At 36.4% G+C, this 26,583-nt stretch overlaps 1 protein-coding gene, 1 non-coding gene and 1 pseudogene across 2 annotated transcripts in view; all 3 read left to right on the top strand.

Annotated features, from left to right (window-relative positions):
• LUZP2 (leucine zipper protein 2) overlaps positions 1-26,583 on the top strand; it is a 429,813-nt gene that overhangs the window by 330,553 nt on the left and 72,677 nt on the right. The window lies entirely within an intron of this gene.
• On the top strand, positions 765-11,956 carry LOC133099065 (NADH-ubiquinone oxidoreductase chain 5-like; annotated as a pseudogene).
• Positions 20,576-20,674, top strand: LOC133100165 (small nucleolar RNA SNORA15). Its single transcript, XR_009702408.1, has one exon. It is a non-coding gene; the product is annotated as a small nucleolar RNA SNORA15 (small nucleolar RNA).

A 26,583-nucleotide genomic window follows, 5' to 3' on the forward strand; every position in this document is an offset into this window, starting at 1 on the left:
ACCAATATGCTGCTAACACACATGCATGACTGTATATAATCCTCCCTTTAAGGCAGTGGTTTCCAAACTTATATGCCCATTAGAATCAGATGAAAATTTAAAAAAAAAATTCTAAAGCCCAGGCATCACTCCATACCAATTAAATAAAATGTCTGGAGATGAAACAAAGACATAAGTAGTTTTTGAAGGTTCCCAGTTACCTTCAATAAGCAGACAAGTTTGGGAACCACTACTTTAAGGTTAGTCCTGCTATTATCAACCACAGATTTCAGATGAGGTAATTGTGTATCTCTAAGAGATTAAGGCATTCTGACTCCAGGACCCCATGCACTCAAACATTATATTACATAAATTGCAATTTAATTAAAAACTCTAAATATATACATATGACTTATGCATATGTAATATCATATATTCACAGAAATATACTTATAAAATATGTATATGTGCAAATATAAAAACAGATTAGAAGTATATGAGAATTGATATAGAGTGGAGAATAGGAAAATTGGAAAACCTAATATCGCTTTTGGGGATGGTTGGTCCTATTGTGGTTGGAGCATTTAAGAAACATTTTGAAGACAAAGTTGAGGTTTCATCTGAGTTTGGAAAGAGAAGTAGTTATACAGGTATAAAATTGGAGAAGTTCCTTTGAGGGCATATGGAGCAGCTTGGCTAAATGGCCTGAGGTATGAGAGAGCATGGGAACTTTGAAATTGGCAAATAATAAAAGGAGCTAGAAATGACCTGGGAACAGCTGAGGCATGGCGTCAGAGCTGAAAGAGGTACCTAAGTCAGGTATTGGAGTGTCTTGTATTCCAGGTTAAGGGCTTTAAACTTTACCATTTATTAGCTTTGCTGAATTTAATTGAAGATTAATATGGGTAGAGTCATCATTAATGCACATCATATGCTCATATCTACATTTATGCAGTTTTGATTTTGAGTACATTGCTATAGACAGCTGTGAGTACCAATTCTTCTCTTTAAATCTTGCAGTGAAATCCTAAGTTCTTTGCAGGCTGGAAACCACATTTTAGCATTAATTGCCAGATGCCACTGGCAAGAAACACATTTCCCTGAATAGACTCCTATTTGCCAGTTCCAGAAATTAGCAATATAATTGGATGTCAAAATGCATCCTTTCCATGTCTTTCTCCGCTCCTCACTGCTGTTTTCATAATAGGAAAACCTAAAAGGAATGAAGCAGGTGATCTTGCTTACCTAATTCTGGAACTCAGAAGCCTACAAGAATAGGCAGAGAGATGTTTCCAGCATGACTACACATTTACTTATAACCACACAGAAAAGTAATGGTAAAATTTTCCTTTTAAATATTTTTCTTCATTTTCACATTCTTTGTGTTGGTTCAGACTTTCTTCACCTCTCTAGAATCACTGGCAGAGTTCCCTGACTTCGCATTTTACTCTTTCAATCTATCTTCCACACTATCAAAAGAAGGGTTGTCTGTTTAAAGTTTAAATTTTCCCATTATTCCACTTCTAAATCCATCATTGTCTGTCTAGTCATTATAGGATTAAGTCCAACCTCCTTAGACGGTTTGCAAGGCTCATCCCTACCTATCTATCTCTTCAGTCTCATCAACATCAAACCCTGAATCATGAAAGTCTTGCATTTCTTGTAGTTTTCCATTTCTTATCTCTGTTTTTCTTAACAATTTGTAAAAGTTTTATTGAGATATACTTCCTATAGCATAAAATTCATCTATTTGAATTGAAAAATTCAGTGGTTTCATAATATATTCACATACTTCTGCAACTCTCCAATTTTAAAACATTTTCATCACTACAAAATATACTTATGCTCATTAATAGTCACTGTATATTCTCCTTCCCCCCAGCCCATGGCAACTGCTAGTCTAATTTTTGTCTCTGTTGATTTTCACATTTTGAACACTTCATATAATACTTGGTATTTTGTGCCTGGCTTCTTTGACTTAGCATAATGTTTTCAAGGTTCATTCATGTTAATAGGCTTTAGCTGCACACCTATTCATCAAATTGTAGACATTAGGTTGCTTCCCCTTTTTTGATATTATGAATAATGCTGAGACAAAACAGATTTGGTTCTTCCTTTTTATCCAGTCTGACAATCTCTGCACTCTGATTGAATTGTTTTATCCATTCACATTTAGTATTATTATTTATATGGTTGAATTTAAGTGTGTGTCACCTTTCTTTTTGTTTTCTGTGTGTCTCATGACTATTTTGTTACTCTGATACTATTTTATTGCCTTCTTTTATATAATGCAATGTCTTCTAATGTAACATTTTAATTCCTTTTTATTATTTAACTATATTTTGATCTATGTTTCTAAAGCTTCTTCTAAGGCTTACAATATACATCAAATTATCAGTACCTACTTTAGATTTATATTAACTTATTTCCAGTGAGGGATAGAAATCTTATACCTACACAGCTTCACTCCCTCCACAAACACCCTTTTCTTTTCTATTATTTTTATTCATATCATGACTATACATGTTATCTTTTGTCTTTTAAAAAAGTTGAGAGAAGAAAGTAGAGCAATTAAAGAATTTTAGAATGTATTTTATTAGCCTTCTTATATGAGATTTCTGCTTCTCTTTATTCTCATTATTTCTTCCTGTGAATTCAAGTTACCAAAGTTGTCATTTTATTACTACAGTTCAGCTTTGTTTCCACTCCTCTTGTATGCTATTATTGTCAAATGTATTATATTTCTATATGTTACAGGAGGAACAATACAATTTATATATATAATATGTATATACGGACACATATACATATATATATGATGTATATATGTTTGTGTGTGTCTGTGTATACAGGTTTCCTCTGCTGTTTGCAAGTAGAGCATTCCTATGAAACCTGTTCTAAGCAAAGAAACAATTACCTTAGGACACATCTTGCCAATGGATGCACAAAATTAATTGAGATAAAGCATTCACATTTCTTTCAGTTAGGAAAAGCAGGTACTAATGCAGTTCTTTGGTAAAAGTGAAGTAGCATAAAGTGAACTTTTGAAAAGTGAGGGATACCTGTATAGTTTAAGCAATTGTTTATAATTAGTTAAAAGAAGAAAAGAGAGAGATGCAAATATATTGTTTTATAATCACTAATTACCTTTACCAGTGCTCTTTTTTTTTCCCGTGTGTATTTAAATCTTTCATCACTTGCTCTCAGTCTAAAAATCTACCGTTAGTATTTCTTGTAAGGCAGACCTGCCAACTCAAATTCTTCAGATTCTTTTTTTCCACTTTATCTAGAAATGTGCATATTTTGCCTTCATTTTTGAAAGTTAGGTTTACTGTGTATAAGATTTCTGGGTGACTTTTTCTCCTTCACTCCTTTGGATATGTCATCACACTGCCTTCTGGCCTTCATTATTTCCTTTGTTTTTTTTTTTTTAACATCTTTATTGGAGTATAATTGCTTTACAACGGTGTGTTAGTTTCTTCTTTATAACAAAGTGAATCAGCTATACATATATCCTCATATCTCCTCCCTCTTGCATCTCAGTGGTTAGTCTTTTTGGGGTGGTCTCTGGTACTTGATGAGTTGTCCTCCTCTTGGTGCTTTTGATAAGTTCTTGTAATGTTTGCCTCTCCAGATTTTGACAGTGATATGTCTGAACTTAGATCTCTTTGAGTTTATTGTATGTGAAGTTTGTTGAGCTTATGGATGTGTTGATTAATTTTGTCTTCCAGTTTGGGAGATTTTCAACTATCATTTCTTTGAATATTTTTTCTTCTCCTTTCTTTCTTCTCCTTTCTCTCCTTCCAGTATTTCATTTATGTATATGTCAGTGTGCCTAATTATTTCCCACATTTCTTTAAGGCTCTGTTCATTTTTATTCATTTTTTTCTCTCTGTTCTTAAATTGTATAAGTGCTTTCAATCTACCATCAATTTTTCTGATTTTTTTCTTCCTTCAGGTCAAATACAATATTGGGCCCCTTAGTAATTTTATTTTTCCATTTGGTTATTGTACTTTTGACTCCATAATTTTCATTTTGTTCTTTTGAATAATTCCAATCTCATTATTGCTATTCTCTATTTGATAAGGCATTGTCATCATACTTTCATTTAATTATTTAAGCATTGTTTCCTTTAGTTCTTTTCACATATTTATAATACCTCCTCTGAATTCTTTGTTTGCTATGTCCACTGTCTGGGCTGCCTCAAAGGCAATTTCTATTGCCTTTTTTTTTAACCTATGTATGAGTTATACATTCCTGTTTCTTTGAATGTCTTACAATTTTATTGTTGAAAATTAGACATTTTAAATAATATATTGTACCAAATCTCAGTTGATTCCCTTCCTTTCCTGTGGCTTGCTGCTATTGTTTGCTTGTTCATTTACTTCTTTGTTTAGTGATTTTGCTAATCTAAATCTATGAAGCCTATTTCCTCCCTCACTGTGCAGCCTTGGATGTTCCTGCTCAGATTTTTCTTTTAGATTGATTATCCAGGGGCCACTCCTGGTTTAGCATAATGAACTTATTGGTTAAAGATGTTCACCCTTTACTGTTGAAGCTGTAAAATGTGTAACTTGTAAACTGTGTTCATAATTCAAGGAATTTCAAAGTTTGTCTCATGTTCATCCAGGAACTAGTACCTTGGAAGTTTCCTTTTTACTTCATCTGGAGAGGGTATAGCCTTTAGCATGGACAGTCTTCCATTCTTCCAGATCATCAGTGATGATTATGATTTATTCATAAACCTTGCTTCCTCGGAGTTGCCCCCAGGTCAGAGTAGCTTGTCATTTTTTTTTAGTGTTTGGTCAGAAGTTGTACCTAAGCCCTTTGTGCCGTTGAGGATTCTCTGCTTGGCTGATGAATCTGCTTGTGGCTTAGGGAATGCTTCCAATCTTCTATATCCCACTCTAATTGTTCCTGAGTCAGTGTAACCTAATACATGCGTATATAGTCTTGACATCCAGATTTGTTTGCAATCCCAGGAGGACTCTTTCAGACTGTCTTTTTCCCTGGTTTTCTTCTGGCAGCTCTGCTGTTTCCCTTTTTCTTAGGAGTATCAGGAGGCTACCAATTCCTTTTTAAACCTCTTCATTATTTTCTACAATGGCTTTGTGCATGAAATTATTTTAGCTCCCTTCTGAAATCAGCACTTTCAGGTATATTTGCACAGCTCATGATCCTTAAGGCCTGCCTCTCCCCTTGGGTAGAAGCTGTGTACCACTACACCTGGGCTGGAGGTGAAGACAACTGCCCTTTTCTCCCTGAGTGACATCCCAGCTCTACAAGTGGGTGTGACTGAGAGTAGTAGCATTTGGTCCTCTTGACTTGTCCCTCCCTGTCTAGAACCTCTGTGTTACAAGTGAGCTAAGGTGGAGGGGTTGGGGAAGGTCAAGCCCCAGCATTCTTGCTTTGTCATACTCAAAATAGAGCTTTCACCACACAGTCCTACAGGGTAATGAGAAACACTGCTTGCCTGCCCCTGACGGGGTGAAACCGTAGTCATAGACTGGAAGCTTAGAGGAGAGGGAACTCTGTCTTCTTGGCTTTACTCTTCTGAATTAGCACACTTAGAGTTTCCATTACACAGAGCTGGGGAGGATTAGAAGAGGGTGGTTCAACTGCCACAGACCTAACTATTCTGAACAAGATTTAGTCAATTTTTAAAATATATGTTTATTAATTTTCTATATGCCCTTAGGATGATTTCCAGTGACTTTAAATGGCTTTTTTAAAAATAATTTTCACCTGTCAGATAACTACTTCATTGAAGATGTCACAGAACTCATCACGCCACTATTCTGGAAAATTTGCTCAATTCTTACTCATTTTTAAAACTAGAACTCAGGTGTTATCTTTTCCCAGAAACCTTTCTTTATTCCCTAGCTTGAGGTATGGGGCCATTCTCTCTTCTTACATTATATTGAACGTGTTGTGTTTATTTTTAAATGTTTCTATTCTCAAGTTCTAAGTTCCTCAATTTTTTTCCTAGTCATCTAGCTCACCATCCCTTACTTAGCCTTCCAAATGCAATCAAGTTCCATGCTCATTAGCACTCTCTCCTCTTTCTTGGCTCTCAGGTCTGGAGATACTCCTCTATTTTTCTTGAGCCATATAAATATAAATATATACACATATGTATATTTCAGTGCTTACTACATTACATTTAAATTATATATTTCTTTCACCTCACTAGTGTCTGTAAGCTTTTCAATTACATTTTATTTTCTTTGTGTCTCTAGTATCTAGGCAAGCACCAGACACATAGTAAATACTGATGAGTTAATTCAACACATGCCTTTTGAGAGAAAACTATGTGCCAAATACTGTACAAAGACAAAGGTGTATTGGAAAGACAAAGGTATACACTAACAGATGCTATACCTACCTTCATGTAGCATATGACCTAACAGATGAAACAGGTATTGAGTAAACAGTTAAACAAATGAATTTTAAAAATGAGAAGTACTGAGGTGAACCTGCACCCAATGTTCAGGGAGTTAATAATATCATCTGATGTCCTTGGAGTTGTGATGAGGAAGTGATGACTGACATGAAATAAAAAAGCAAATGCTATTTAACTAGGGAAATAGGATAAATGGGTGAAGAGTTCAAAGCAGAGAGTTGCACATGTCAACCACCCAGTGGTAGAGTGAGCACAGAACTCCAGGATATGAGAGTTTACTATGTCTGGAACAGACATTGTGAAGGAGGGATAGAGCGAGAGATATAGTTAGAGTGATAGGTAGTACAGTTGACCCTTGAACAGCATGGGGCTTGGGGGTGTCAACCCTGCACAGTCAAAAATCCACCTGTAGCTTTATAGTCAGCCCTCCGCATCCGCAGTTCTGTATTCGCTGATTCAGTCAACTGCAGACCGTGTAGTTCTGTAGTACGTATTTATTGAAAAAAACTCGAGAATATTTTTTTGTTTTGTTTTTGGCTGCACCACTCGCAGCTTGTGGGATTCTAGTACACCGACCAAGGATCGAACCCAGGTCCCCTGTAGTGGAAGTGCGGAGTTCTAACCATTGGACCGCCAGGAAATTCCCTAGCCAATTCTAAACCATTACATATTTTTGTATATCCTGTGTGTTAGAAATGGAATTCACGTTTTTAAATGACTTTTTAAAAATCAAATGAATAATATTTCAGGATGGGTAAAAATTATATGAAATTCAATTCCAGTGTTCAAAAAGACCCCTGGTATTAGAATACAGCTATACTCATTTGTTTATGTACAGTCTATGGCTGCTTTTGCTACCAGGACAGAGTTAAGTAGTTATGATAGAGACCATATGGCCCTCCAAACAATCTGGCCCTTTACAAAAATAAGTTTGTCAACCCTAGTCCTATAGTAGTAGCATATACTGAAATGTTTGAATCAAAACATTTAAAGGGCATATAATCACATAGCCATGTTTTGTTTTTGGAGGGAGGACAACTTAGAGGAAGGAAGACCAGTTCAAAGATGAGTCAGGAGTCCCCAGGACCATCCCAGGGTTGCATGATTTGCTAGGAAGACTCATGAGACTCAGCATCTAGTCATACTCATGACTATGGTTTTATTACAGCCAAAAGATACAGAGCCAAATAAGCAAAGGGGGAAAAGGCATGAGGCAAAACCCAGAGGATACAAAGCACTGGATTCCAAGAGTCCTCTTTCAGTGAAGTCACATAGACATGCTTAATTCCTGTATCAACAGGTGTGACAATACATGTGAAATGTTTTCTATTAGAAATGCTTGACTGAGCCTGGGAGTCCTAGGTTTTTATTGGGGGCTGGACACATAGGCATGTGCACCTCTGCCTAGTACATACAGTAATTCCAAACTCCCAGAAGGAAAGCGGGTTTTCAGCATAATCCATATTGTTTGCACAAAGAGTTTAGTAACTCTGAGCCATTCTTATCAGTGAGTGGTGGGAAGCTTACCAAAACCCAAGTTCCCAGATGGAAGTCAAGAGCCAACCTAGCAAGGCAGCGTTTGTAAGTATAGCAGTTTCAGTCCTGCCATTGTAACTATTTTTCTGCACATGAGTTTATTGCAGCAATTGAAGTAGAAATTTCTATTGCAGCAGAAATTGCCCTTCTACTGCCCCTCCCCTGAGCAACTCAAACAAATAGTCTAAAAACAATACTCACCATAGCCCTGATCTTACTTTCATTATTGGCAATTAGCCTGGCCTATGAATGAACTCAAAAAGGACTAGAATGAATTGAATATTGTATTTAGTTTAAAACAAAACAAATGATTTCAACTCGTTAGATTTTTTATGACTAAATTCATAATTACCAAGTGCCTTTACTATATATAAATATTATTATAGCTTTTACAGTATCTCTTGTAGGGCTGCTAATATATCGATCCCACTTAATATCCTGACTGTTATTTCTAGAAGGCATAATATTATCACTATTCGTAATGGCAACCCTAATGATCCTAAATTCACACTTCACTTTAGCCAGCATAATACCAGTCATCCTATTAGTGTTCGTAGCCTGCGAGGCCGCACTCGGATTATCCTTACTAGTGATAGTATCGAACACATATGGCACCAACTACGTACAAAATCTTAACCTCCTCCAATGCTAAAATTTATTGTCCCTACGATTATATTAATACCCCTGACTTGGTTATCAAAAAATAATATGGCTTGAATTAATGCTATAGCCCATAGCCTGCTAACTAGCCTCACAAGCCTGCTCCTCCTTAATCAGTTTAATGATAATAGCCTTAATTTCTTAGTTACGTTCTTTTCCGACTCCTTATCTACACTGCTATTGATCTTAACAATATGACTCCTACCATTAATATTAATGGCCAGCCAATCTCACCTGCTCAAAGAGTCACTGACCCCAAAAAACTATACATCACTATACTAATCATATTACAAACATTTGTAATTATAATATTTAGTGGCACAGAACTAATTTTATTTTACATTATATTCAAGGCCACACTAGTTCCTACACTCATTATTGTCACTTGATGAGTTAACCAGACAGAACACCTTAATGCAGGACTCTATTTTTTATTCTACACACTAGTCGGGTCACTCCCACTTCTAGTAGCACTAGTATATATTCAAAACACTACGGGCTCTCTACATTTCTTAATACTGCAATATTGAACCAAAGCATTACCCAATTCTTGATCCAACATTTTCATATGACTAGCCTGCATAATAGCTTTTATGGTAAAAATACCCCTCTGTCATCTCCACCTTTGATTACCCAAAGCACATGTAGAAGCCCCCATCACAGGCTCTATAGTCCTTGCAGCCATATTACTAAAACTTGGAGGCTACGGCATACTACGAATCACAGCGATACTTAACCTACTAACAGAATTCATAGCATACCCCTTTCTTATGCTTTCCCTATGAGGAATAATCATAACCAGTTCAATCTGTCTGCACCAAACAGACCTAAAATCACTTATCGCATATTCTTCTGTTAGTCATATAGCACTTGTCATTGTCGCTATTCTTATCCAAATGCCTTGAAGTTATATAGGAGCCACCGCTTTAATAATTGCCCATGGCCTCACATCATACATACTATTCTGCCTAGCAAACTCAAATTACGAGTGAGTCCGTAGCCTAACAATAATCTTAGCCTGACGCTTGCAGACCTTCCTCCCACTAATAGCCACTTGATGACTGCTAGCAAGCCTAAGAAACTTGGCCTTACCCCCAACCATTAATCTGGTCAGAGAGTTGTTTGTAGTTATATCGTCCTTCTCATGATCAAATATTACCATTATCTTAATAGGAGCCAACATTGTAATTACAGCCTTATACTCTCTGTATATACTAATTACAATACAATGCGGTAAATACACACACCATATTAATAACATTACACCCCCCTTCACACGAGAAAATGCCCTTATAACCCTTCACATCTTACCCCTCCTACTATTGTCACTAAATCCCAAAATCATCCTAGGCCCCCTGTATTGTAAATATAGTTTAAAAAAAAAAACACTAGATTGTGACTCTAGTAACAGAAAGTTGAAACTTCTTATTTACCGAGAAAGTATGCAAGAACTGCTAATTCATGCTCCCGTGCCTAACAGTGTGGCTTTTTCAAGCTTTTAAAGGACAGTAGTTATCCGTTGGTCTTAGGAACCAAAAAATTGGTGCAACTCCAAATAAAAGTAATAAACCTATTTTCCTCTTTCGCTCTAGTCACACTATTTATGTTAACAATCCCGATTATAATAATTAACACAGATCTTTACAAAAGTGATAAAAATCCATCACATGTAAAAAACACTGTTTCCTGTGCTTTCATTACCAGCCTAATTCCAACCACAATATTTGTCCACACAGGCCAAGAAATAATTATTTCAAACTGACATTGGATCACTGTTCAAACCCTTAAATTAACACTTAGCTTCAAAATAGATTACTTCTCAATAAAATTCGTACCAGTAGCATTATTTGTCACATGGTCTACTATGGAGTTCTCAATATGATACATACACTTGGATCCCTATATTAATCGGTTCTTCAAATATCTACTCCTCTTCCTAATCACCGTGTTAATTCTTGTTACCGCAAACAACCTCTTCCAACTTTTTATTGGGTGAGTGAGGGTCGGAATTATATCTTTCCTGCTCATTGGGTGGTGGTAATACGGGCGAACAGACGCAAACACACGCAAACACAGCCATTCTCCAGGCAATCCTATATAACCGCATCAGGGATATTGGATTTATTATGTCAGTAGCATGATTCCTATTTAACCTGAACACATGAGACCTGCAACAAATTTTTACATTCGGCTTAAATCACTCAAATCTCCCCCTCATAGGGCTTGTACTAGCTGTAGGCAGGAAATAGCTCAATTTGGACTTCACCCTTGACTCCCCTCAGCAATAGAAGGCCCTACTCCTGTATCAGCCTTACTCCACTCAGGCACATTAGTCGTGGCAGGAATCTTCTTGCTTATTTGATTTTACCCTTTAACAGAAAACAACAAACATTCAAACAATAGCACTATGCTTAGGAGCCCTCACCACCCTATTCACAGCAATATGTGCCCTCACCCAAAACGACATTAAAAAAATTGTCGCTTTCTCCACTTCAAGCCAATTAGGCCTAATAATAGTAACAATTGACATCAACCAACCCTATCTAGCATTTTTGCACATCTGCACACATGCTTTTTTTAAGGCCATACTATTCATACACTCCGGATCTATTATCCACAGCCTGAACGACAAACAAGATATTCAAAAAATAGGAGGCCAATTCAAAGCTATACCTTTCACCACAACAGCCCTTATTGGAAGTTTAGCACTGACGGGAATGCCTTTCCTCACCAGCTTCTATTCTAAAGACCTGATCACTGAAGCTGCTAACACGTCTTATACCAACACCTGAGCCCTGCTAATAACCCTAGCTGCCACCACCCTCACGGCTGTCTGTAGTGCTGGCGTTATCTTCTTCGCACTACTAGGACAGCCTCGCTTCTCTCCCTTAACCTCAATCAATGAAAACAACCCATTCTTAGTTAACTCCATCAAATGCCTACTAATTGGAAGTGTTTTTGCCGGATTCATTATCTCCAACAACATCCCCCCAACAACGGTCCCCCTAATAACCGTGCCCCCATACCTAAAATTAACTGCCCTTACAGTGACCATCCTAGGCTTTGTACCAGCACTTGAAATTAACCTTAACGCAGAAAACCCCTCAAATACCCTCAAGTTTTCTAGTCTTTTAGGATATTTCCCCACTATCATGCACCGCTTACCTCCTTACTTAAATCTATCAATAAGCCAAAACTCAGCATCCTCCCTCTTAGACATAATCTGACTAGAAAATATTTTACCAAAAACCACATCCCTTATTCAATTAAAGCTCTCTAGGCTAGTCTCAAGCCAAAAAGGCCTTATCAAACTATATTTCCTGTCGTTCCTTATTACCCTTATCCTTAGCATGCTTTTATTTAATTACCATGAGTAATCTCAATGATAACCACAGCACCAATAAACAGCGATCAGCCAGTAACAATTACCAACCAAGTACCATAACTATATAATGCTGCAGTCCCCATAGCTTCCTCACTAAAAAAACCAGAATGAATGACCAGTGTCATACATAACCCAGTCCCCCAGCCCATTAAACTTAAACACAACTTCCACCTCTTCATCCTTTAAAACATACAGCACCATTAAAAACTCTATTATCAATCCTGAAAGAAACGCCCCCAAAACAGTCTTATTAGAAACCCAAACTTCAGTATACTGCTCAGTAGCCATAGCTGTCGTGTAACCAAATGCGACCAGTATCCCCCCTAAATAAACCAAAAACACCATCAAGATGAAAAATGAGCCACCAAAATTCAACACAGTCCCGCACCCAACACCACTACCCACAATCAACCCAAAGCCCCCATAAATAGGCGAAGGTTTTGAAGAAAAACCCACAAAACTAATCACAAAAGTAACACTTAAAATAAATACAACATGTCATCATCATTCCCACGTGGATTCTAACCATGACTAATGGCATGAAAAATCATCGTTGTCATTCAGCTATAAGAACACCAATGACCAATATCAGAAAACCACGCCCACTAATAAAAATCATCAACAATGCATTTATTGACCTCCCAGCCCCATCAAATATCTCGTCATGATGAAACTTTGGTTCTCTATTAGGTATTTGTTTAATTCTACAAATCCTAACACGCTTGTTCCTAGCAATACATTACACACCAGACACAATAACTGCCTTCTCATCAGTAACACTCATCTGCCGTGACGTTAACTACAGATGAATCATTCAATACATACATGCAAATGGAGCTTCCATATTCTTTATCTGCCTTTACATTCATGTAGGGCGTGGCCTATATTATGGATCCTACACCTTTCTAGAAACATGAAGCATTGGAATTGTTCTGCTATTTCCAGTTACAGCCACTGCATTCATAGGCTATGGATTACCAGGAGGACAAATATCATTTTGAGGAGCAACAGACATTACAGCCTTCTCTCAGCAGTCCCATACATTGGCACTACTCTTGTCGAATGGATCTGAGGCGGCTTTTCTGTAGATAAAGCAACACTTACGTGATTTTTTGCCTTCCGTTTTATTCTCCCTTTCATCATTACAGATGGAAATGGTAGTAACTTGGACTGAGTTTCTGAAGTGTAAATGGAGAGAATGGACAGAGTTGAAAGATACGTAGAAGGTAACATATAGATGATTTAGCCATGACCTGGATACGATAGGTGAAAGCTAAGAAGATACCAAGGATTATGCAGGAATCTGGCTTATGAGTAGATGTTGGTAAACTGATCTCTTCTACAGTTCCTTAGCAATTCCAGTTGAAGAATAAACAGATGATGGAGAAAGTATCTCATATGATCAATTTGGTCATGTCACATTTCAAGAAGTGCTGAAATTTTATATATGTATATGAATATATATTTAGTTTGGATATGCATATATATATACATATACCTATGTGTATGTATACAAATATAACTTGGAGGTTTCCCTGAAGATACTATTAAAATGATACTTTTCATTTTTATGTTCTGAACCAGTTGAAAAATAGCACAGCTATCAGAGGAATGGAAATCTAATAGCATGCTTATTCCAGGATTAGAGGGTGGGATGTTGATTACCAATAGCCAAATATGAGACCTTTAATACTGTCCTCACCCCAGGCCACTCCCTAAAGTCACACTTGCATAAGAGAAATTGATGTGTGAGGCAGATATTAGGCTAGCTACAATGCAAACCACATCTTCATGTATAAAATCCCAAGAGCAGGGCAGGGTTGGCTCCACAATTGGTTGCAAAAACCAGGCCCTGGGCCTTACATTTCCTAAAGCATAGCAGTCACAGGGTAGAAAGGTTTATAAAAGGCTATAACAAGACAACAGGAAACAGATCTTAATCCTGCTGAGTATAGAAAAGTGAATTTTTAGAAATTTCGCAGTTCACCACTCATAAAATGCACACCTCCCCCACTCCCTGAATGAAAAACAGTGGAGAGAAAATCCAGGAAACTACTCCCTCTGTGTTACTGACTCTTGGAGACTAAAGGGGAAGCTTCCTTCTGAAATCACACACACACACACACACACACACACGCACACATGCAGATTTGGTTTATTTTCAATTGACAAACACAGAGGAAGGCAGTTCCAAAATATATTGTTTTTCTCTTCACTGACGCCAGTGGTTGTACTGGTTTAATTTAAGCAGCTGCATTTATGAAACATTTTGAGTATACTGATGTTGAGGTTACCTCTGTCTTGGGAACATATGGGATTTATACTACTGTTAAGCATAAGTAAGAATGTGCGGGGCTTCCCTGGTGGCGCAGTGGTTGAGAATCTGCCTGCCAATGCAGGGGACACGGGTTCGAGCCCTGGTCTGGGAAGATCCCACATGCCGCGGAGCAACTAGGCCCGTGAGCCACAACTACTGAGCCTGCGCGTCTGGAGCCTGTGCTCCGCAACAAGAGAGGCCACGACAGTGAGAGGCCCGCGCACCGCGATGAAGAGTGGCCCCCGCTCGCCGCAACTAGAGAAAGCCCTCGCACAAGAAACGAAGACCCAACACAGCCAAAACTAAATAAATAAATAAAAATTAAAAAAAAAAAGAATGTGCGTGTTCTACTGGGGCATGCCAAGGGAATCATGATCCTCAGTGAAAGCCACACTGTGTACCGCCTCAGAGGCAGTGCTTCTTAATGATGGATTTGAATTGAAACTTATGTGTAGGTATTCAAAACACTGAAGCCCATGCTAAGCTACTTGAGATTCTGCCTCAGATGATTTGGGCTGGAGCGCAGTTATTTTCATACACAGTCACATTACTCTAAGGGTTCCTGATTTAAATGTGTAGAAATAAGAAATGATTAGATCTTCGGAAATAATCTGAATATCCTTTTCGATTCTCTAACTGAAAGAGATTAAGTTTCTCTTCTTTCCTTCTCTGAGATGAGCTTAATGTAACTCTTCTTTGTGTCTCAAATGTCCACCCTGAGCTGTTTGGATAGATTACTGGATTGAGTAAGTGAATGGCTGGATGGACGAGCATAATGGATGGATAGACGAGCGGAGACATGGATGAACAGGGAGATAGATAAGTGGATGGATGTATGAGTAGGTAAATGGAGGAATGCATGGATAATAGGGTGGGGGTGTGCAAGCGGAAGGATAAATGGTGAGTGGATGAGGTGACTAGTAGCTGAACTGATGAATGAGAAGATGAGTGAATGAATGCCACATAAGGGGACACCTAAGGAAGAGGAGCAGTAAACCTTATAACAACTCCTTGCAAAGTTTAATTTACCAAATTGCCCAGAAAAAAATTTTTCCCATGTTCCATAAAACGTGTTATTTAGAAGAGATTTATTCATTCATTCATTATCCAGATATGAGTTTCCCAGAATTAGATGGTGATCACTGACACAGGAATACACTAAGCCCTCTGGAGGCTAAGTAGATAAAGCTAAGTGATAGCTTCAAGACACGTGAAATACACATTTTGACCCCCATTTTGACAGCTACAATTACAAGTCATGTAACCTCTCTAACTGTAAGGATAGACCAGTGACATATTAAGAAGGCCAACAGAAAATCTGAGTTTTTTTTATTGTGTTTAGAGAAGCTGTATAGCTAATGAATTGGGCTACAAAGCCCAATTTTGCTGAAACCAAAGTGACAGCTCTACGAGATAATTATTCCAAAGACCCCTCAAAAAAGTTGTGCATCAATTTTTTGCATTCATTACCTCATGTAAACTTTAGAGGAACCCTTTGACGTTGTTAAACATCTTAGTACTATTTTACTAGAAAGGAAATCCCACAGAGGGATTAAGTTAATTATCTTTGCCAGGTTTTTGTAGCTCAAAATTTTTAAGACTATGCTATCCTTCACAAGAAAATTTGATTAATCAAGACATTGATTTGAAAGTTTCTTGTTTTCTTTCTGTGTTATATGTTGTGGTTTCATGAAACATTTCTCACATGAAAAATCCAGTTTGTATTTCAGCATTTTTGTTCTTAGTCAAATAGAGGGAAGGAACAAGTTTAATGTCCCATTACAGTTTACTATCATTTGGGTTACAATGAAGCCCTGAACAGCATAATTATTGGGGGAAAAGCTGTGCATTATCTTATATAACCTCAGATCAATAGTCTTAATTAGATGAAGGTTTTGGAGTCAGGCATATGAGTACCTACTGCCAAATTCTAGTAAGGTACCTTTCGGCCATAAAGGTAAAGCCTTTTTAAGGTTTTCTTGCCTCCTTTGCTGAGTGGCTGTAACAATAATACTTAAAGAGCTTTGCAAAGTTTAACAAAATAACATGTAAGTATCAGCACAATTCTTAGCACATGGTAAATGTTCCATAAATTTTCACTGGTACTATTATTCCCATTTTACAGATGAAAAAACTGAAGATTTGAGAAAATAAGGGTATTGGTGATAATCTTAGAGCTAGTAAGTAGAAAAGGAAAAATGAAACACAAGTATTTTAAATTATATTTCAGAACGCTTATCAATACCCTTAATTATAAACATTTAATAGTAAAGATTAGATAAAGGAGTTTATGTGACTGTTCATGTAGATTTGTGCTTAGGAGCCAATTGTATTTTATACTCACTGGTGATTTTAGTCATTATCCTAATTAGCTCAGTAAAATATATTTAAACATTAGGAAAATAAAATTTGTGTTGTTAGATTACAGAAAATTTTCAGTCACCTTTTTTCACCCAGTAGTACAGTTTGGAAGCTAGTTTTTTTGTAGCATGGAAAGAAACTCTACATCCTTCTTGCCATTCGTAATAAAAGTAATTCAAAATTGAAAACCGCCGCCAGAACCTTATACCATCCTCTATTGTAGCACATACCCTATTTCACATGGGAAGTAATTGCTAGTTTATGCATGATGTCCCCCCTACAGTACCCATTCTTGGAGGGCAGAGTCTGTATCTTATGCACCTTCATAATCCTCATAATTTGCATATTGACTGGTACAGGGTGAATGATAAATATCTGTGGAATCAAATTGACTTGATTTGAGTAAAAGTCATCATTTTGTTAACAATTTGGCATTTGTACTGGCAACTGAGACTGGGGAGAATTTTAGATCTGCTAATAAGAAAACTAAATATTAAATAATGTGGCAGTAGCTTGACTAAAAACTGATAATATCTCTCTTTAATCATAATATAAATTATTATTGTTATCATCATTATCTTCTCTTTCGTTGGACACCAACTATGTGCCTTGATCACATTTAAAAGTGTTTCTAATCCTTACAAAGACCTTCTAAGTCATGTTGTAGTATAAAGATAATGCATTCGATTAACAAGTTTTTTTGAGAGGTTAATATTGCCAGGCACTTTTCCAGGTGCTTATGAGATTCATCAGTGAACAAAAGTTTCCTACTTGGTTAGAGCTTATGTTCAAGTAGGTGTGACAGGCAATACTCAATAAATAGAAAAATAATTTATGTAGTATATTGGAAAGTTAAGTGCTAGAGGAAAAAGGAAAAGTAGAGAGAAATAGAGGATGGGGAATTTCAGGCGGGAAGTAAGGGAGTTTGCAATGCTAAGAGTCTAGAAAAACTCTTTAAGCAGGTGACACTTGAGCCAAGAAATAAAAGAGGTGAAGAATTTGAGAGAGATAAGAGTGGGCTTTGGAATCATCAAAATCTGAGTTTGAATTTATTTCTTCTACATATTATCTCTATAGTTTGCTGGACCTCCACAAACTTGTTTGCACATCTAGTAAAACCAGGAAAGAACACTTACTTTGCTTAGCTTTTTACCTATTAAATATAGGTGTAAATTGTTTAGAACTTGACCTGTTTGTATAAGCACTATTTAATGTATGTTTTAAAAACAGAAGGTGCTGAAAAATGTGGATCATGTTATATATAATTGCACGAGGGCTGAGAGGTTGCCATAGGTTGCGAAGCTCTTTGTTCCCTTTCTGGATGAATACCACACTTCTAGGACTTTGGGTATTCCCTAGAGTGCAGCTTACCCTGTAAATGCCAAGTCCTGTGTCTTTTGTTCCACTTTTAAATTCAAGTGAAAAGAACAAAATAGGTCTGTTGGGAAAGAGGCCTTGGAAATATATTAAAAATCCCTACTAAAATGCATTAAAATGAGTTTAAAGGGGAAAAAAAGTACACATCTAGAATAGCAGGGAATTTGACAAGCTGGTATGTAGGCATTTCAATACCTGCTGCTTTCAACAAAATTCACTTAGTGGAATAAAAATTTTGAAAGGATGTTTGGAACAAGTATCCAGAGCAGCTGCTGTACTTCGGCAGTGACAACATTAAACAACTGGCTTCATCCAGGCTTCAGATGGCAGGAAGATTTACACAAATAGAGGGGACTATGACATTCAGGCAGATTCACGTAGAAAAAAAAAAACCTATTCGAAATATTTACCACTGACTTAATCCTGACACCTACAAAATTTTGTGCTGGATTTAATCCACTGTCCCTTCAGCACTCCTGTCAGTAATGTTAATAAACCATCAATTCCTGTGCCTGTTAGAAGGAAGTGCAGCCATTGTCTGTCATATCCATTAACTGCCAGAGAAAAGAGATTTACATGATGGCCTGAATGGGCTCCTGGAGGAGCACTCTTTGGACTGTTAAAGTGAGGACTAGAAATCCTCAAAATGTTCAACTCGATAGTGAGTTTTTGTAAACACTGAGGCTCTTCAGACACACATCAGGAAAAAAAATAATAAGTGCTTGGAGAAAGATAAGAAACCTGTTATTTTAGTACAGTATGTGGTGTTAGCATCAAATTTACTCATTTGCCCATTTGTCGATCCAATATTTATTACACATCCACCAGGTACCTATCACAATTTTAACAATTATCTCTTCAGTGGTTGGCAAAATGGAAGCAGTCCCTATTGTGAACAAGACTATTGTCTAGTGAGGGTATGAGACATTAACAATCAGATAAATGGATGGGTGACAACTATAATAAGTAGGGATTAAATTTAACCAGTATACATTAATATAGGTGTGTAAATTGTTTAAATATTAAAGCACTTATGTACCAACTGGAAAATAACCTTTGTCTCCTTCATCCTGGTCCTTCTCCTGGAATCCTGTACCTCCCCCCCACACACTAACCTGTCATTCATCGATAAATGGCTAACACTTATTGTAGCAAAATGGCTCTGCCATGACCACCTGATAGCCTTGCATATCTCCACATAAGTCACAAAAGCAAGGCTAATCTGAAGTGTAACCCAAGTCTTGGTGGAATGCCCTGTGATCCTCCATGGAACACAGAAGTATAGGTAGTCTTGTTAGAAGCTGTTGAAAGACTGCTTCTCATTTCCCTCTGTACCTTGCAGGAGGCTGCGATGGAGTAACTTCCTGTCTTCCTAATGCCAGTGAGGCATGGGACTTTCCATATCACACCACTCTCCCTTCTTTGGGTAAAACTGTAAGCTATAACACTGCTTTCCTGTAGTTTAGAGTTGAATCACAGTGGCAGAGAGAACCACCACCTGTGTTGTCTGTCACGTGGCACCCCATGTTTGAGGTCATCCACTGATACTAGAGATGTGGATTGCCAATGCCATGCTGATCTTCCTTATGCTTTAAGTATGCGTAATAAACTGTCCAAATTGATTTTGGCTCATGTCTCTTTCCTGGCTGAATCTATGAGAGTGTGGCAAGTCTCTTAGGAGCTGTCACAGTGCTGCTGCTTAGAGACTACGTGACTGCTTGACACCTGTCAAGCAGAAAATTCCCAGGACCCTGCTCCAGCATTGAGAGTAGAGTCACATTTATTGGTTCATATCCGTACCATATCAATCATTTTATATTTTGAATATCACAACTGGTGAAAGTACTAGAAAAGAAAATATAGTATCTCACAAGACAATATAAAAAAGATGCTAAAATTATGTTTGCAATTCAGAACTGGATCTTGGTGAGAATTAGCATTTCAACTGTAATCTAAGGGGTGAGTAATAACTGACCAGGGGAAACAAAGTAGTGGGAAATTTTCCATGATTCCAGGCAAAAAGAACAGGTACACGTGATGACCCTGAGGTGTATAAGAATATGCTTCATTCAGTGAACTATAAAGAAGGCCAGTGAGACATTATATAGTCCATTAGGTCAAGGTATCTCTTCTCTTCTGACAGCCTAGTAAAATACATGCAATTCTACTAGTAAAGTTGGAGTTCCTGAGACACTGCATAGAATGCCAATATGATTTTGTTGTCTCAGTATGTGGAAGACACATTGATAGCTTTAGTGGTGAATACAGAAATGTTTAAGAAGCCCTTTAGACTGTGAGCCTCATAAAGTTAGAGATGTTGCCTTGTGTTGTATTTGTAACTGATCTCATATCAGAGCACAGAAAATAATATCTGGTAAATGAAAATGTGAGAAAGGGAAGGAAGGAAGGAATGAAGGTGGGGAGGAAAGGAGGAAGGGTGAGAGGTCCTCTACTTAGAGGGGTATAAAGATTATAAAATGTCTGGGATTGAGGCCTACAGTAAATATCTATTGAAAGATTGAATGGGAGAGGAGAAAGATATGATGAAGAAATTACATGTACTGAAACATAATAAAAAATGCTTTCCTTTTAAAATGGCTATGATGGTATGCTAAGTTTCTTCATAATATGCCATTGTTAAAAGGGAATACAAATTTTAAAAAATAAAATGAATTAATTATAATCTGAAGTAATTAACCTGACAATAATATAAATTCTAAATTAATAGCATACATTTGTGATGTACTTCACACCAGCCTCCCTGAAGAATTCCTATTTGTTGGCTTGTTCGGGGCAATTTTAATAAAGAAGATGGACACATTCTAGACTAGTCCCATGTCCAGGGGTATAGGGCAGTAGTATTACTGGCCTAGCTTGGGTGGGGTGAATTGTCTAGTCAAACAAAAATAATAACCTCTAAAGATAGTATAGGCACAAACCACAAAGCCTCAAACTGAGTATGAAGGAGTTTGAATTTTATTGTAAAGGCAATAAAGACAAACTAAAGTTGTTGTTGTTGTTGTTTTGATCAAGGAAAGCAGGCTAAATGAAAGTTTCAAAAAAAACAAATATGGTGGAGTATGCTGGATGACTTTTTGCAGGAAAGACCAGAGAAAAGTAGAGTCTAAAGGCAGAGAACATGATGAGACAGTTGCAGCAATCTAGTAAAGAATGGAAATGAGGACATACATTCAGTATCATAATAAAAACAGTAGAGAGGGAACAAATAGAATTTATGACTCACTGGACATAGGCAGAAAACTAGTTTTGAGATTGAGGCAGAGATAAAATGTGTGAGACTCACAATAATGATCCCCTAAAGGTATCTACATCCTAATCCCCAGAACCTGTGAATATGTTCTCTTATATGGCAAATGAGAATTAGTAGAGGTGTATAAATTAAGGATCTTGACATGGAACGATTATCCTGGATTATCTGAGTGGTTTCAATGTAATTACAGAAGTCTTTATAAAAAGGAGGCAGGAGAGTCAGAGTCAGAGAAAGTGATTGTCATTGAAAGTAGGAATACAAGAAGCCTCTAGAAGCTGGGAAGACAAGGAATAGACTTTCCCCTAGGGTTTCCACAAGAAATCAGGCTTGTCAACAACTTGACTTTGGCCTAGTGAGATTTAGTTTGGATTTCTGACCTCCAGAACTGTAAATTTGTGGTAAGCTACAAAGCTTGTGCTGATTAGTTACAGCGGAAACTAATAGGAAACCAGTGCAACTTGCCATAGACAATAACATAAAGAAAGAGAAGGTTGTGACTTTCCTTTTATACAGGCTGATTTTGAGGAATCAGAGCACATGATGATTTGACACATATTTCAAGGAACTTAAAAAATGGTATGGAAAGACATGGAAATAGGACTGTTTGATGAGTCATAGGTGTAATAGGATCTAAACTTTTCATAAACTCTCAACTTTAGGTAGAGACAAGAGGAAGAAGAACCAGAATATAAAGCAGAGAAGTATCAAGCAAAAGATGAACAGAGTTGGAATAAGTGGAAGATGATGGAAGTTTTTCAAGAGGTCAAAGTGGGCAATTTTCTAGGAGAGGAGATAGTCAACTCTTACAGATAATACAGAAAAGTCTGGGACAGTGAGGACTGTGGTGAGCCAGAGGTGTCTCAGTCCTTGAAGAACCTTTGGTTTAATGTGCTTGCCCATTTGTGGAATAAAAAAAAATATTTTAGAATATAAATACAAAACATTTTACTGAGAGTAATAGTAATATTCTACAGGATTAAAAATAAAAATAAAAAAGTTGTTATTTGGGAGCAAAGTGGCATTACAAGGACAGAGCAAGGTAAAGAGGATGTTAGAACTGTGCCATGGACTAAAATTGTCTATCTTGCAGGTGTACCATAGGGCCTGTGTTGTTAAATTATGTTTTAAATCATTAGAGCAAAAGCAGCCCAGTCCAGTATGTTTGGAGTCAGACAGTTTGGTGCTAAAACTTCATTCTAGTTCTTTGTTTATTCTATTTCCTCTTTTGTGAAATGTGGGTAATACTATTTACATCTTATGGTTAATGATAAAATTTGGGAGGTAATGTGTGGGAATGGACATGCATCTGCCACGATGTAGTAATTATAAAAAGGTATTTTTACTAGGTGATAACAAAGAAATAGAGAATAAGAAGAAAACATAGACTAATATTAGATAAGAGAATATATGTGAATACAACAAATACCCACAAATACAGTAAAAAAAAAACCCACATATTTTCTACTTATTCTCATTTCACACTTATTTGAGGTGTCTATTAATTTCTGTGATTAATCAGCAAGCTATCTGTGTAGTTTCAAGGGCTATCTCTCATCCAGGATTTCAACTGATACAAGTATACATTGAGTTGATGATATCTGTCTAACAAAGGCACAGTTCAGATAACCTTCATTTCTTCTCAGTCTCTTTCAAATTGATAATTACATAGTATAATATTATCTGGGTCCATCACTCCTAGCAGTTATCATCTCCTTAAAAAATTAGTATATGCAAAGACAAAATAGATTCATAGTAACATAGGAAAGGTTTTTACCTTCATGAAATCAATAAATTCCACAGTAAAGAAAAATGAGATCCTTCTAGATCATATCTCAAAGCAGTGTATTCAATCCAGGTTTGTATAGATCACAGAAACTCCTCAGTGAACATTATGAAAGGAAGCATCTGACATCCTTCTTTCATGAAGGCAAAAGTTTTTATTTTTAATGACAGCCATGGTGAATAAAACTTCCAGATAAGTTTCACCATGTTTTAGAACTTCTAGATATGTAGTTTAGAGTTTAGGACCTGTTAGTTAAGATCTAAAAAGCTAAATGGAGTATCAAGAAAGTAGCTAGAAAGTCTTATCATGCTTCCCAAGACTAATATAAGGAACAAAAATCTATAAGAAGCTACTTGGGCATTAAAGATGATTTGCCTATGGCAAATGTCTAATCAGTGATAGTAAATAGTGAATGGGTGGAAAATCACTCCTCTCTGCCTCCATCTTTTCCTCTATCTTTCTTTGATACCAATTCTATATGCATAATACTAGTTCCACTGTATATTTAAGAAGTTATCTTTTAGTAATATGAATGGCATAGTGAGTTATCTGTGAAATTCATCTGGCATAAAAGTAAATTTTAAAGGACTCGTTTTCTGCTGAACACTTCATTTCTTCAGCATTATCCTCAGACCTGCATTCAAATTTCTGAGGAGGCAACCTGTCAACTTTGTTGATTCACATCAAAGTTTCTTTGGAATATCTCTGCCCACAAATAAAGGATACTGATAAAATTTGCTAACTATTGAAAACAACATGTTCATGGTTCAATAACCCACAAAAAGGATGAATGAATTCCAAAAGGTTTTTGAAATAATAATTTCTGAGTGAAAGATAAAACATGAGATTATAAAATTTAAAAGCAATTTGAGAAAAAACATAGATTACTAATATTTAGCAGGTGTCTTTCCACTTACTGAAATCTTTAATGTAATAGTACCATAATTTTACATATGTTGAATTACACCTACCAATTTGAAAAGATATTTAGGAATCGAATTTAAGAAAGGAGCAACACAAAATGTATGTAGAGTATTAAAAATGGCTCATTTTGTAAAAGTTAGGAAATATAATCCGATGTTATTTTGTCTACTCTAGTACATTAACTGGAAAGCACCCAAGGAATCATAAATTCCATCATCCTGAAAAGACATTGAAAGTAGTCTACTCCAAAATTCTTATTTTATACAGGGAATCTGAGATCAAACAGTTAGTGGCAAAGGTCATGCAACAACTCTGACTCAGAGATCATTAATCTCTCATGGAGTAATTTTTTAGAGAGTTTTAGTGATTAGCCAAAATATTATGGTTAAGTTTTCTAGTGAAGGAAATGGCATTTTATTGTGGTTTTAATTGCTTTGCTTGATAATTAATGATGTTGAACATGTTCTCATAAGCTTATTTGTCATTTGTATATCAACTTATTCAATTCTTTGACCCTTTGTAAAAAATTGGCTGTTCATACTCTTATAATTGAGTTTGTTTCATTTATATACCTTGGATTCAGTTTCTCTGTCTGATATGTATTTTGCAAATACTTTCTCTCAGTTATGACTTGAGTTTTTACTCTCTTAACAGTCTGTCTGTATTGAAGAGCAGAATGTTTAAATTGATAAAGTCTAATTCATCAATTTTTTCTTTTATGTTTGGATTTTTTTAGTCTTATCTAAGAAAAATTTGCCTATCTCAAGGTCATAAAAATTATCTTCCAGAAGTTCTATACTTTTATCTTTTACATTTAGGTCTATGATTCATTTTAAATTAGCACTTGTGAATGGTGTAAAGAAAAGGTCAAGTTTGGGACTTCCCTGGAGGTCCAGGGGTTAAGACTCCGCCCTTCCAATGCAGGGAGCATGGGTTCCATACCTGGTTGGGGAACTAGGACTCGGTATGCTGTGCGGTGCTGCCAAAAAGAAAAAAAAAAAGAAATTAACACAACATTGTAAATCAACTATACTTGAGTAAAATAAATTTTTTAAAAAAGGTCAGGTTTGATTTTACACACACATATACATAATCTTCAATTCCTTTATCACCATTTATTGAAGTTATTATTTTTTACACATTGAATTATTTACATTTTTATCTTTTTCAAAAGTCAAATGGCTATGTATGTTTTCAGTTGACTATATTTGTTTGAGTAGATTTCTGGATTCTCTTATAATTTATTTCAGTATATGTCTATTCTTATGCTAATACTACACTGTCCTTATTAATGTAGCTTCAGAGTTAGTCTTGAAATCAGACAGCGTTAAGTCCTACACTCCAGTGTTTTTTAAAACATTATTTTAGATACAAGTTTTAGGGACAGTTTAGTAAATTTACAGGAAAAAAAAGAAATCCTACGGGAATGCTAACCTGGTTTGCATTTTATCTATAGATTAATATGGGGAGAACAGGTATCATAAGAATATTGAATATTTCAGTTCAACAGGATTTAATGTTTCAATACATAGACATGGTATATCTTTCCACTAATTTAGAATTTCTGCCATTTCTGCCAGTAATGTTGTGTAATTTACAACATACAGGTTTTTCACATCTTTCATTAAATTTTTCTAATAATTTTAAATTTTTTTTCCATTTTTTTCACACTCTTCTTGCATTATTCCAATACACGTTAGTGTTTTTAACATTGTTCTAAAGATCTCTGAGACCCCCGCCATTCATGTTTTTTCAAGCTTTTTTTTCCTTACAGCTTTTCAGAATGAATAATTTCTGTTGATATCATTTCATATTTAGTAGCTTTTTCTTCTCTCATCTGCATTTTTTTGATAAGTCTATCCAGTGAAATTTTTCTTTCTAGAATTTCCATTTGGTTCTTTTTTTTTAATTTATTTTATTTATTTTTGGCTGCATTGGGTCTTCGTTGCTGCACGCGGGCTTTCTCTAGTTGCAGCGAGCGGGGCTACTCTTCGTTGTGGTGCGCGGGCTTCTCATTGCGGTGGCTTCTCTTGTTGTGGAGCACGGGCTCTAGGTGTGCAGGCTTCAGTAGTTGTGGCTCACGGGCTCTAGAGTGGAGGCTCAGTAGCTGTGACGCACAGGCTTAGTTGCTCCTGGCATGTGGGATCTTCCCGGACCAGGGCTTGAACCCATGTTACCTGCATCGGCAGGCGGATTCTTAACCACTGCGCCACCAGGGAAGCCCTGGTTCTTTTTCATAATACAGTTTTTCTGCTAAAATTACCTATCTCGTCACTAATTAAGAACATGTTACCTTTAATTTTTTGATAGTATTTTTAATAGCTGCCTTACAATATTATATCCAACATATGAGCCATCTAGATATTGGCTACCATTGTCTACTCTTTTAACTTCGGGTCATACATTTCATTTCTTTGCATACCGGTAAGATTTTATTTTGTGCTAGACACTGTCACTTATATATTACAGAGATTCTGTATTTTATCTTCAGAAGAAGATAATTAATTTTTGTCCAATAATACAGTTAAACATTGATATTTACCTTGATGTAGAGTTGACTTTATATTTTGTCAGTGCAGATATGTG

This window comes from Eubalaena glacialis, chromosome 10 (genome assembly GCF_028564815.1).
Source record: "Eubalaena glacialis isolate mEubGla1 chromosome 10, mEubGla1.1.hap2.+ XY, whole genome shotgun sequence".
In the NCBI taxonomy this organism is placed as follows: Eukaryota; Metazoa; Chordata; class Mammalia; order Artiodactyla; family Balaenidae; genus Eubalaena; species Eubalaena glacialis.